This window comes from Callorhinus ursinus, unplaced genomic scaffold (genome assembly GCF_003265705.2).
Source record: "Callorhinus ursinus isolate GAN/ISIS: 27379988/994484 unplaced genomic scaffold, GSC_fseal_2.0 scaffold1, whole genome shotgun sequence".
NCBI lineage: Eukaryota > Metazoa > Chordata > Mammalia > Carnivora > Otariidae > Callorhinus > Callorhinus ursinus.
The window spans coordinates 145,073,188-145,084,780 of record NW_027397063.1 but is presented as its reverse complement, the minus strand read 5'-3'; the positions used below and the strand labels follow the sequence as shown (position 1 = coordinate 145,084,780).

General features: G+C 44.1%; 1 long non-coding RNA gene across 1 annotated transcript in view; it reads left to right on the top strand.

Moving 5' to 3' along the window:
• LOC141371558 (uncharacterized) overlaps nt 1-11,083 on the top strand; it is a 42,713-nt gene extending 31,630 nt beyond the window's left edge. The window contains exon 4 of the long non-coding RNA XR_012376610.1: nt 10,963-11,083. This is a non-coding gene — a long non-coding RNA (uncharacterized lncRNA). The remainder of the gene's footprint in view (nt 1-10,962) is intronic.
• The last annotated feature ends 510 nt before the right edge of the window (nt 11,084-11,593 follow it).

The window sequence follows — 11,593 nt, the reverse complement described above, 5'->3', positions numbered from 1 at the left end:
GGTCTTGTTTTTTAATCCAATCTGATAGCCTGTGTCTTTTGATTGGGACATTTAGCCCATTTACAATCAGGGTAACAATTGAAAGATATGAATTTAGTGCCATTGTATTGCCTGTAAGTTGACTGTTACTGTATATTGTCTGTGTTCCTTTCTGATCTATGCTCATCTATGCTGCTTTTAGGCTCTCTCTTTGCTTAGAGAACCCCTTTCAATATTTCTTGTAGGACTGGTTTCGTGTTTGCAAATTCCTTTAGTTTTTGTTTTCCTGGAAGCTTTTTAGCTCTCCTTCTATTTTCAATGAGAGCCTAGCTGGATATAGTATTCTTGGCTGCATATTTTTCTCGTTTAGTGCTCTGAAGATCTCATGCCAGTCCTTTCTGGCCTGCCAGGTCTCTGTGGCAATCTAATGTTTGCCAATCTAATGTTTCTACCATTGTAGATTACATATCTCTTCTCCTGAGCTGCTTTCAGGATTTTCTCTTTGTCTCTGAAACTAGTAGTTTTAGTGTAGTAATAATAGTATATTTTACTATCAGATGTCGGGGTGTTGACCTATTTCTATTGATTTTGAGAGGGGCTCTCTGTGCCTCCTGGATTTTGATGCCTGTTTCCTTCCCCACATTAGGGAAGTTCTCTGCTATTATTTTCTCCAATATACCTTCTGCCCCTCTCTCTCTTTCTTCTTCTTCTGGGATCCCAATTATTCTAATGTTGTTTTGTCTCATCGTATCGCTTATCTCTCGAATTCTACCCTCCTGATCCAGTAGTTGTTTATCTCTCTTTTTCTCAGCCTCTTTATTCTCCATCATTTGGTCTTCTATATCGCTGATTCTCTCTTCTGCCTTTTAGTTAGTGCCCCCATTTTTGATTGCACCTTGTCAATAGCCTTTTTGATTTCGACTTGGTTAGATTTTAGTTCTTTTATTTCTCCAGAAAGGGTTTCTCTAATAACTTCCACACTTTTTCAAGCCCAGCTAGTATCTTTAAAGTCATGATTCTGAACTCTAGGTCCGACATCGTACTAATGTCCGTATTGAGTAGGTCCCTGCAGACAGTACTACCTCTTGTTCTTTTTGCTGAGGTGATTTTTTTCATCTTGTCATTTTGTCCAGAGGAGAATAGATGAATGAGAGAACAGAATGCTAACAGGTTAACAACGTTTCCAGCAAATATACTCTATACAAATCAGAAAAGACCTGAAACCAGGGGACAAGAAATGGAAAGAAAGAAGAAAGAGAAAAAAAAGGAGAAAGAAAAAGATAAAAACAAACAAAAACAGAACAAAACAAACAAAAAAAAACCCCAGAATATGATCAAATATGATCAGGCTAGTGCATAGATCAGTGCCACACACTAGATTTTGGGCATATTTTGGTCTGTTAGAAGAAAGTGCCTGCTAAAATTTTAAAGGAAGAAAGACTTCTATATGTACAAAATAAGATTGACACAATGAAGGGATGTGGAAGATGGCTGTAAAGATGAAAATTATAAAAGATTTTATAAAAGCAATTGATAAGATAAGAAGTTGTTTTTAAAAAGAAAGAAGATTTAAATAAAAAAAGAAAGAAGAAAAAAAAAGAAAAAAAACGGGAGAGAATGTGATCAGGCAGGAGACTAGAACAAAGCCATACACTAGTCATTTAGGGTATATTTTGATCTGTTAGAAGAAACTGTATCTCAAAATTTTAAAGAGAGAACAACTTATATATATATGCCAAAAATAAAGGTAACTACTATGAAGGGATAAAAATATGACTCTAAAAATGAAAAATAAAAAATGTTTTTTTTAAAAAGGGATTGATAAGATGATGGTTGAAAAAGGGAAAAAAATTAAAAAAAAAGTTAAAAAAATTAACTTTAAAAAACTAATGAATTATGGTAAAAGCCATGAATTCTATGTGCATTATTCCCCTAGCGCTGGAGTTCTCCTGTTCTCCTTGATCAGTAAACTTGGTCTTGGCTTGCTGGATGTTCGTGCTGATCTTTTGGGGGAGGGGCCTGTTTCCGTGGTTCCCAAATATCTTTGCCGGAGGCGGAATTGCCCCGCCCTTGTGAGTCCAGGCTAAGCAAGCTGCTCGGGTTTGCTTTCAGGAGCTTTTGTTCCCTGCAATCTCTCGGTACAGCTTTGGAGGACCAGGGTGAAAATGGTGGCCTCCCAATCTCCACCCGGAGGAGCTGAGAACTTGGGACTCCGCTCCTCAGTGCGCCCCTAGAGAAAAGAAGTCACTCCCGTCTCCCTGGTCTCCGGCCGCACTCTGTGCTCACCCGGCCTGTGACCGAGCATTTCTGTCTCCGGCACATGACCCCGTATGGAGTCTCCAAACCCAGCAGATCCCTGCGGTGCGCTCCCGCGCCGCTCCTCCCAGGGGAGGAAGGGGAATCTGCCCAGCTCTGCCGCTTGTTGGGTCCCTGCTGGAGGAGCAGTGGCCCGACTGGGCCACGGATCACAGTTTATGGCATCCCCGAGCTGAGAGCCCGCACCTCGGCTCCGTCCCTGCAGCTGGCTTCCCCGCTCCGATACCTGGGAGCTCTGCCGCACTCAGGCACCCCTGGTCTTTCTGTGACCCTGAGGGTCCTGAGAGCACACTGTCCTGTGAGGGTTCCACCCCCCGCTTAGCCACTGGAGCGACGTCCCTCAGCGGAGCCGACTTCTAAAAGTTCCGATTTTGTGCTCCACGGTTCTGTCACTTGCCAGAAGCGGCCGACAGAGGCCCCCTCCCCCGCCGTCTATCCTCCCGAATATCGCCTCGGATTCACTTCTCCGCATGTCCTACCTTCCAGTAAGTGGTCGCTTCTCTGTTCAGAGAGTTGTTGCTACTCTCCTCTTCGATCTCCTGTTGAGTTCGTAGGTGTTCAGAATGGTTTGATCCATATTCAGCTGAATTCCTGAGACCAGACGAAATCCAGGTCTCCTACTCCTCTGCCATCTTGCTCCGCCCCTAAGTTTTAAAAGATTTTTAATGGCTGGGTCATGCTGATAGTTAATACTTATCTTTGTACGGTTTACATATACATAATATTGGCACACTTACCACGTTTTTACATGTTCTATTTTGAAATCCGGTGATTATATGGTGTTTTGTTGAAAATTTCTAATATGAGACAGTGAGACCTTAGGGTCAGAGGCTACTTTCACATGCCTTGCCTTGGACAGAAATGCCTTGGGTATTTGATGTGTCCAATCTTCTACCCATGATAGGAGATAGCCAACTAAGAATAGAGTTGACTTCATGTTCCCTCTAGCCCAAGGACATAAGATTATGTTGGCTTCACCAGTCACTGTACCTGAGGTTGGAGTACAGATATCTGGACATGGGTCTGTGGTAGGGAGGTTAGGGAAGCAGGGGGCAAGATCAAAGCGAGAAGAGCAGAGTTCAACCATATTCTTAAACAGGATTTGGCAAAAATTTTCTATAAAAGGCCAGATAGGCTTTGTAGGTAATCTGTTGCAACTATTCAGCTCTGTTGTTGTGGCACAGAGGCAGTCAGAGATCATATAGAAATGCATGGACATGGCTGTGCTCCAATAACATTTTAGTTATAAAATAGGCAGTTGGCCCTATTTGACTCATGGGACATATTTTGCTGACCCCGATATTTAAGAATGGTACCAAGTAGATAGTGATTACTGTAATGTGGGTTCAAACAAAAAGGATGGGTTGATCAACAAGTGTTCCAGAGGAAAAATGGGAAGAAATGGTAAAAATTGACAGGGCACCTGGGTGGTTCAGTCGGTTGAGTGTCTGACTCTTGGTTTCAGCTCAGGTCATGATCTCGGGGTCCTGGAATCGCGCCCACTTGGGCTCTGTGCTGGGCATGGAATCTGCTAGAGGATTTTCTCTTTCCCTCTCCTGCTGCCACTCCCCCCACTCTCATTCATTCTCTCTCTCTCTCTATATATATATATCCCTCTCTCTCTCTCTCAAATAAATAAACAAATCTTCAAATAAATGGTAAAAATTGACAATTGAGTGATATTCAGTGTATGCTAGTCACTCTCCTAAGTGCTTTACATGTGTTAGCACATCACATCCCATGAGATAAGTACTAAAGTACTGACTGGGATACATGGAAGTTGTGTAATGGCCCCAAGATCACACAGATAATGAGTGGCAGGACTAGGATTCAAACCCAGGTTCTGAAATTCAAATCAGGTTTCAAAATTCAAATCAATTTCCAAAAATCCATGCTCTAAGCTATCTCAGTTTATTACTCTGCATTGTGGAGCTGGCAAATAAGAAGTGGTCAGGAGGAATTCTGGGGATGGAGTTCATACGCCTGCAGTAAAGTTTATGTTGTTTCAGAGCATGTGTGAGGCTGCATTTGAAAGACCAGAGAGGGTTGGACAGGCCACACACTAACTACCCCTAGTATGAAACAGTAGTTAGATGGGACTGTAGAAAGATTGGTGGATAGGAGGTCCCCACTATGAGATCAACTTTCTTTGCATGTGAAGTATGTCATATACATAAAAGAATGTATATAACATATATGATTTAGTGTAAAGTGTAACAATCAAATATATTTGAACCCATTATCCCTCTTAGAAACAAATCATTTTCAAGACCAAAGAAACTCCGTTGAGCCTCCTGATACCATTCCATTTAAGTCTCCCTCTAAAAAGCCCATTATTCTCTATTTTAATTAATATTTACCTTACTTTTATTTATAACTTTATGACATAATGCATGCAAGTTACACAGTGTGTAATTTAGTTTTGTTTTTTTTTATAGGAATGGAAAAATACTGCTCTAGTAACGATATTTTCTGTCAGCATCAAAACTTTGAATTTCATACATCTTGCTAAATCTAATTGTGATTCATTTGTTTCTATTGCTCTATAATATTCCATTGAATGAATATAATGCAATTTATTTATTCATCCTGTTAATGGCCATTAGGTTTGCTTGAAGTGTAAGGGCAATGAGACTGTAAACATTTCTTTATGTGTTTATGATTATGGAGCACAAATGAAAGAATTTCTTTAGGAAATATTTTTATGAGTAGGATTTCTTGCTCATAAATTCTGAACACACTTAAATTTAAGAGGTAATGCCAAGTTATTTTTCAAAGTGGTTGTACCAATTTACATGTCCACCAGCAGTATCTAAGTGGTGGCGAGGCTCTCCATTCTTGCCAACCCTTCACGTTGCTGGACTGGTGGATGTGAAAGAGTATCTTGATGTAGTTTTAATTTGTATTCCCCTGATAACACTTGAAATTTTTTCAAGTTTTAATATTACTGCCTTAGATTCTTCCTAATTACTATGGGTAAACACAAAATAGACTCTTAACTCTCTCATGCTGGCATGGTGGGTGGGTACGCGGCACTGAAATGTCCTCTCAGGATTCAGGGGGACAAATTTATGTCTCCACATCCATCAGAATTCCATTCTCTTCTGGATTTTGGAGGCAGGCTTATTCATATGCCCTTCCAACTGCAAACTGGCAGTGGGAACTTAGGCAAAATTATTCCACTTCTTGGAATAGCAGTTGCTTCAGTAATAAGATGAGCAGAATCGTACCTCCCTGTTCAGCATGTTGCCTGTTGATTCTAAGTTTTTCCTTGTTTTGTGGGGGCTCGGAGGCTGAAAACTACATTTTCCACGCCCCTCTGGTTTGGGTCATGCCACTGCAAGGTATTCATATAGACTTGAGGGCAGAGAGGAAGAGAAGAATTTTTGCCCTCTGCCTTGGTGGTAGCCATGCAAACATAAAATGGGCATGATGGTTTGCAGTGGCTTCCACGTGAGCTTCATTGTGGTATGCAGGTGAGGTCACTGACAGGGGCTTCCTATGATCCAAGTATATTCTCAATTCTTCAGAGTCAGAAGAGATTCTCACAGCCCTTGCTCCCCTGTCCTATGTTTAATAATCTCTGTATTAACGCCCCTCTGAAGTGGTTTCTATGCTCCTGAGTGAACTCTGACAGATAGACTCTACCTTACACTGCCTAACTATTTCAGGCTGTGTGAGGACTAAATGAAATAATTCATCTGGAGCATCTAGAATGAACCTGGCACATAGTGGGTGCTAAGCACTTCCCACTTCCTTTAAGGAAGAGGATCATCTCCCATGTGGAGATATAGAAATGGATGGAGAAGGGTGAAGGACCTCAGTTCACACAGTAGGTTAGGAGGCTGTGGATGAACCTTCATATCAAACTATGTCCGTGACACCTGGGCCAGGGCTCTAATGCAGCTGCTGTAGCACTGTGGGATCTGTGGTGAGACTCCCACATGCGTGCAAGCCAGCTTTGTGTGCCACTGGCCAGGCTGAGTCTCCACCAGGTAATGCTGGAATGCCAGCATCCCTCCCCAGCTGTGATGATGACTTCCTTTATGGTGTTTATTCTGAAGCCTATCAAAACATCCCTACCTAGATCCAGCCCCTGCTAATAATTGCCAGGAAATTTTCTAAACAATTTTCTAAGTTGAGTCAGTGGATAGAAATCACCTCCCTCCTCACTGTGGACGCTTCATCTGGAAGGTAACCAGTGTGACTATGACCTTCTGTTCGTTTCTCCACTGGCCTCAAACAGCTTCAAATAAACCACACCATGACTGGCTAAAAATCAGACATGCGACCAGGCATGAGCTCATTTCTAAAGCTCCTTTGCTACTGTGTGTTGGCATTTTCAGAGTCCTTCATGGACAACAGAAAAGCTAGGCTGCAAGTCAAATTCTGCCTGACTTCAGGGTTCTTAATTGTAACTATACGAAGAAATGCTCCACTCAGAGGTGTCCTATCCTCTCCCTTCCTCAGCACTATCTAAGCAGATTTTGCTCTGTCCCCCCTCCCCAGGCTAAGATATGTGAATTAAGCAAAGCGTGCCTTTATGGGTCTCCTATCTCTCCTCCTTTGGGAGTCCCCTCCTTTTACACTTCAGAGACTCCATGTTCTTAATGAATTTTTATCACTGTATCCCCTTTCTAAGGCCTATTGCACCCAACACCGGTATGGAAGGCTCTTTCTGTGTAATTGGCACCGTGGCCAGCAATAGGGACAGGAATGAACCGGCTTTCCTGTTCTCAAGGAGTCCGGCAGGAAAGACATTCCCATATGGTGCCAGCTTGCTGTGGGAGTTCAGGCTTGGGGAGGGTGGTGGGTTGCAGGGAATGGGCTTGATGGGTGATCAGGCAAAGCAGGGAGGCAGGCAGTCCACACTGAAGGTGAAGAGTAGCGGGGTTTCTGGTGAGGTATCTGTGAGACTTTCCTGATCACTGGACATGTTGGCAGCAAATGTAGTGTGGCTGTCTGAGTCCAGCAGCAGGATGGCCTTGCCCTGCAGGAACTGGGGGCTGGGCTCTATGGAACCACTTGGAGCACTGTGGGGACAGGGTCTAACTCAAGGAGGCTACAAGAAGAGGAGCTGGGAACAGCTGGTTGTGGGAGCCACTGATGGCTAATCTCTTTGCTCTAGAACAAAGCAGGTTCCTCTTAGACACACACCATACTGACAGAGGGCACCAGTGGCTAGAGGCCTGTCGGTGTGTCTATTTGCTTGTTTGCAGTTACAGAAAAGCATGTTACCAGAGCCAGCTAGTGGGCTTCCCCAGGGGCTCCCAGATCCCAGGCCAGGCAGCTCCACAGCAGCTCTAAGACATACTGGAGACGTGTCACTGAACACCTGTTTTGTCCCAGCATTACCCTGGATGTGTGACAGAATCCCTGTTGCAGGCCACCTGGGGACAGAAAATGTAAACGGTCACAGCAAAGAAGAGGGAGCCATGATTTCCTCTGGAACTGGCTGGGAAACAGGGCCCAGGACATCTAGGTAGACAGAGATGTTAGGGGTTGAGGACCTGGTTTGGAGGCACTAGAATTGGGGAAGTAGTTTGACTCCCCTACTAGCACACCCTGAAATAAGGATTTGGGTAAGGAGTTTGCCTGGGCAATGGCCTTGGGCAGCAGAGGAAGGGAATGGGGAAGTCAGACAGGCCCGAGTGGGAAAGCCAGTAAGGGTACATCGATGAGCAGATCCCTGCCGAGGGTGACTGGGGCCCAGCCCTGAAGAGAGGCTGTATAGGGCACACCCAGATTTTGTCCTGCGGAGGGCAAGGAAGCTGGGGTGTTTGTCCACCAGTTCCGACATATTCAGTGTTGAGGACACTCTTAGGCACTCTTTCCCTGCACTTCTGACCTGTCCTGAGCCTGGGCTGAGCACACTCCTGACCAGAGGGTGGCCTACATGGGAGCCACCTGCAGATGACCGAAGAGGGCTGAGAGGACAGGGTGGGGAAGAGGGGGCTGGAACCTTCTACTGTGGCGGCCGATGGAAAAAATAGGGTGGGTCATGAAGCTCCTGGCTCAGGGGTGTTGGCCATGAAATGCTGTACACTCCAGCCTCATTTCACTTGTCCACTCTTGCTTACCTGTCCTCAGTGGAGGGTGAGAGGGTCGGATTATCCAGAGCATCCTCCCTCTCACCTTCTTACTGGTGGCACCTGTGCTAGAATAAAGTCTGGTTTGTGTTAATTGGGGTATATGTGTGTGTAAATGTATGTTTATATGCGTATAAATGCATGGACATACATGTGTTTGTACATCCTATGTATTTACATGTTTATCAGTTATGTAAATTCTCAGTAAAAAAAGCACTAACCAAAAAGAAAGAGGGTTTCAGCCTGAGCCAGGGCCCCGCTATTTCACTCGGTAACACTGGGCCCAGTTTACTTCTGTTCAGTACAAGTCAAGAGCAAACGACGTCTGCTGTATCGTCTGTGTTTTATCTCTGGAATTTGGTGTTTATTGCTTAATGTTTTGAGAATACCTCCTTTATGGGGTATTTACAGGGGAAACTAGTTAGACAGTTTTTTTTTTGTTGTTGTTCGTTTGTTTGTTTGTTTTTTAAGAGCCATCTCATTTCCTGGCAAAATACCTACATCTTTTCCTACTACCCGTTGAGGCAGCAATTAAGGGTAGTCTGTTTTCTACATTAGGGAGAATATTAGAATTGTATTAAAAGAAATGGAATACATTTGGCCTCACCTTTCAAATCCCTTTGTGGTTTTTCTCATTTGTAAAATGGGAATGATATTGTCAATCTGTAATGAGATCATGGATCTGAGAAGAATTCTAGACTCGAAGGTTAGATTGGCTTCAAGGAGAGACTCAGAGGTCCCCTGATTCCAGGAACAGGCAAGAACTCTGTCCAGTGTGTGTGCTGGAGCAGGGGGTTAAGGCACTCAGCAGCTTTACTCCAAAGGACCTAGAGCCCAAGGATACCCCAGGGCAAAGAAAAAGCACTCTGCAAGCAATCCAAATCAGTCTATTGTGCAACCAAATCCTGTTCTAGAAAGAGGGGGGAAGAAGTAGTCCTGACAGAGGGTGGAAGGTGCTAGCGATGTTTGGAAGGCCCACTGCCAGTTACCATTCTTGTGGCCCTACAAACAAGTGTTCCCCTTCATCTGCATGCTGTTTCCTATGATAGCCATTGTTATTCTCATTCTAGAAAAACTGTAACTTCAAGAGCAACTTGCCCAGTAGTGGGGGAATAAGCATTTGAGCCCCGGTGTGTCTGATGCTCAAACCCCCCTCTTCTTCTGTGTGGTGCTGCAACAGTGGTCATTGGTATGGTGCTGCCTTTTGTCATGAAAGCAGGAAACTTAGGAGGCCTTGTTTATTGGCTGAGGGTTGCAAGCACCTGGCTCACGTATTTGGCAACACCCTGGGATACAGATTTCCTCCAGATGCCTGGCAAGGACTTTAGGTTCAAGCACAGCATTATCATAGCCCTGAAATTCTCCTCCTAGCCTCAGGATTAGGTCCCACTCACTCTAGTCTCTCCTCCATGCCTCCCCCATGCATACTATTCCATGGACATGCCAAATTTGGTACAGTCTGTAAACTTGACATGTTGTTTCTTGCATCCGTGCATCTGCCTGAAAATGCGCCTCATAACTCCTTATCTTATTTTACCCATATCAATTGTCTCCTTTTCCACGAAACTTTCCTAGACCTGCTCAAACAGGATTTGCAGCTGCCTTCATTGTGCCACTGCCAAACCTATGTCATAAACCAGAGTACTTAACTCATTGTAGTGCTGTTATTTGTCCATCTGTGGTGGAGACTGTTAATATCCAGCAAATATCTGGGTGCACCTCTGGATTTCCCAGCCTCCGTTGCAGTTAGACTGGGGCCACCTGGCTGGGTTCTACCAGGCGTGTGCTGCTTCTAGGCCTGCACTTGAAATCATCCCACATGACCCTCCAGTTACAGATTTTGTAACTGCAGCATAAAGGAAGGCCACCTATCCCACATTTGGATATGGTGTGAGCACAAAAGAAACTTGTATTAAATTACTGAAGTATTGGTTCTGTTGGGGAAGCAGGCATTAATTACTTTGATTAATATAGCATCTGTTATTCCTGTTACCTGTGAATTCCTTACAGATAAGGACCATTTTTCTATGTATCTTGACATTCTTGCCAGCTAGTGAAGATCCAGTGGCTGAGAAGGAAAGGTGAGGGCGTCACATGTAAGGGCAGCATGCACCTTTTCACCTTCACTGACAGTGGGGTGAGAAGATCCTCATGTGCCTGGGGCCCCAAAGTCAGCCACTCAGGCATTGGCTGACAATTTCATCTGTTGTTTCTGCTTTAGTTTTCTACTCCCTTAGAAGCTTTTCAGCTGTAGAAGATATTGGCAGAGCATTTGGCTTTTGTGTTCCAAGTTAAAATGTAATTATTCCTGCTTCATGTTCCTTCATTAACTCCATCACTCTGGTTCTGAGAAGGAAAAAGGGGGCAGGAGGGCCTGTCTCCCCACTGAGGAACATGGTCTGACCACAAACCTGATGCTAGGCATACAGCGCAGTGTCATTATTTTACAGATAGAATGAATGAGTTCATGGATGTGTGGTTGGGTGTTCTCATGGGTTAAAAGTATCACAACTGACTTTGACTATATTTTTTGTATAAACATTGAGAATTTCTCTAAAAATTTATTTTAATTTCCTAGGGCAATGGCCAAAGGATATGGACCGGAGAGAGAGAACCAACAGTTATGTCAACTATGTGTCAGGTGTTTTATAAATATAATTTCATTTCATCCCAGAGCAATCTTGGGGAGCTGTGAGTCCATTGTCAGATGAAATAAAGAGATTCAGATAGGATTGTTAAGTATGTGCAAAATCCCAGAGTTGGCACAAATCACAAACTGTTTAGCTGCCATGTCCCTATTCCTTCTTCTCCACCATGGTCTGTGATCTCACTCTTCAACCTCATTGAGCCCCATTTAACTGTATGTCATCCCAGGGCTTAGCCTTAGCTCCTCATTTCCTGCTGGCAGGGATGGGCACATGTTATTTTCCTTCTCTGACCTCCATGTCATCCCTCATGGAAGGCTGCTCCTATGACTGAAAGGGAAGACTTGGGCCACAGGGAAAACATTTTGTTTTTCTCCTTCTCCCTCCCTCCTCTCTCACTGCAGCAGGGTCTGGTCACCTTAGGAATCTTCTACTGCTCTTTTGGCTGGAAGGTGGGAAACGGGGGCTGCTGTATATTTTTCATCCCACCAGGACTTAAAATAGTTATCTCAAGTTAACTGAAGCTCCACAATGATTGGTCATCCTGGAGGTACCAGGTCCCTC